Source organism: Elephantulus edwardii, unplaced genomic scaffold (genome assembly GCF_000299155.1).
Source record: "Elephantulus edwardii isolate Elephantulus edwardi_28Jun2011 unplaced genomic scaffold, EleEdw1.0 scaffold00015, whole genome shotgun sequence".
In the NCBI taxonomy this organism is placed as follows: Eukaryota; Metazoa; Chordata; class Mammalia; order Macroscelidea; family Macroscelididae; genus Elephantulus; species Elephantulus edwardii.
The window spans coordinates 638527-641192 of NW_006399765.1; positions in this window are offsets into that span (position 1 = coordinate 638527).

Here is a 2666-nt window from a genome sequence, read left to right on the forward strand (position 1 = left end):
GTCAGGAGAATTCTGCCAAAGGAGGCACCAGGTTGAAATGAAGAGGAGAGACTAAATGCTGATGACAATATTCTGGCAAGGGTATATATACATCTTAGGAACATGCCTGCAGGGGTAATCGCATTATCTCTAATCTGTCCAGAGATATTGACTGGTAGATCAAACATTCCCAGACCTCAACACAAAACAAGGACATCTTCAGGGATATCCTATGATATCTATTAGAAACAAGAAGGTATCATATTCCTAGAATTCTGAGGCCTTTGGTTCCTCCTTATTCATTAGCATACTGCTTCCTGGAGTTGTTTACTGTAGAATGGATGGTCAAGCCAAGATGAGTGGTCCTGCTGTTTTTACAATGCATTGCTGATCCTGCTTTGCAGGTTAGCCAGCTCCTGACAGCTCCTCCCTCTTAATATAATAAAATTTGGGATGTTGCCTGTCTTAGGTGGACATGAAACCTCAAACTCAAGTTGCCCGTCTTTCAGATAATAGCAGTGAATGCTACTGCCTGTCTTAGGATCATGAGTGAGTCTCATTCCTTGCCCATCTCTGGCTACACATCCTGCATTTGTCTGGAGAGGGCCTTAAGTTGAATTCCATGCACTTTACACAGCAGTTCTCTATAAAGCTTGGCTATTATATGACCAATACAAGGGAGGACCCAAAGTATACCTATGATAACAATACAAAGAGCAACAATAGTAAAAAGAAGATTTCTAAATGAAGTTACTGAAGGAAATCAATTTTTTAGATTTTGAAATATTTGACTAGCTTGTTCAGCCAGGGAAATATTTATATCTGGGGTATTCTGCATTTCTATAATTCTTTGGTGCACATCATACAAATCAAGAGAATCATTATTAGACATCCAAATTCCTTTTAAATGAGATACTACCTTTGTCCAATCATTGTCTGAGCTATTGTATTTCGATTTAGTAACACAAATAGAGTCATAGGCCACATGGCATTTTAACTTTCCTTTCATTCTAATTTGTTGTACCATATTTCCTAATACATTCACTGTATCATATAAAGCATTTAATTTTTTTATGCAGCAAATTTGAAGCATTTAATTTTTGTTCCATAACTTCATCCACATTCTCTTGCTCTACCCCATTTTTTGTCACATTATGCATTAACCTATTTACAAACTTAGCAGTTTGAACTTCTTGAGTCAAAGCTACAGCAGAAGTAAAGACAGCAGTAATCATAGAGATAAGAGAAACAATTCCTACAGTAATTAGACCTACAGCTCTTTTGGTTCTAAATGACAACTTATATAACTCTTTTAAAATTTGCAAGCTTTTGGCATGCTCTGGTGGCCTAGTGGCAAGAAGGTGTACTGCAATCCCAGAGGTGCATGGTTCAAATCCACCAGATGCTCTGCTGGAGAAGGAGGAACAATCTCCTCCTGTACCAGTCAGATCTGATTTGACAATACACACACACACACACACACACACACACACACACACACACACAAATAAAAAAAATAAAATAAAAAAATTTAAAAAAATTTGCAAGCTTTTATCATCATACCAAATATCATTTAACTTTACCGGTGTCATAACAAAAGGAGGATTCTTTGGAATAACAACTGAATCATCTTTGGTAATAGAGCTAATACAGTTAGAAATTTTACAACAAGAACAACTTACATTAAATTTTGGATTATCGCCAGTAATTACATTATTACCAATCAATAAGACATATGGTTCAGGTACACGTGACAGGACTTTATCTTTTGGGATACAAGAAATATTTTTCAAATCCATGCTAGCAACTAATTTCCACAATTTGGTTTGAAAGTTCTGCATATCTATAGTCCACATTCCTCCTACAAATCCTTTCATTGAAAGTCCAGGACCATGTGTATGAAGAGGGGATCCGTCTAATAACATAGGGTGGTCCAAGAGAGGTAACATTCCAACCGTTGGTCCTTTAAAAATTATATTACTAGTGATAATGTTAGATAAGAGAATGGCCATAGCACTTTTATGATGACATTTTCTCCAAAGTGGTTGCCAGATGTCAGCACGACCTTTCTCAAAACACGAGGGAAAGTTGGCATCTGCTGGAAAGATGGTGTTTATTCTACCTGCTCCATATCCGGAAGCTTGTTGGTCGAAAGCCAAATAATTCAATTGTACAGTCCATGATGGGTCTCCACTGTCTAACTCTGAAGATGCTCTTTGCATCTTATTAACAAATAAGCATCCATTTTTTTCTTTACTTTTGGTAAAGCAGATAGGATATCCTAAAGTGTACCCAGAATAACTGAATGGTCTTCCTATTTAGTATGACTATTAGAGGGGTATCCTAAAGCATAAGTATTGTTTACATATACAGGTATGAGAGATTCATTCCATGTTGCTGGGTGCAGGAGAGGAGGATCTGGAACATATGCCTAATAGGTCTCTTCCATCGTCACCAGACCAATGCCGCACAAGATGCTCAGGCAGCCAACTAGGAGCTTGTTCTTTCTGTGGAAAAACACAAACATAGCCTCGATCCCATATTAGCACAGGTTCTGGTCTTTTTCATTGCTTTGTTAATGCATTCTTCCATTTAATTTCAGCATACTTTTATTGTATGTTTCACCATTGTCTGTCTGTGGCAGAACCTTTTATAGTTATCCAAAATTAAAAAATTGAAAATAAATT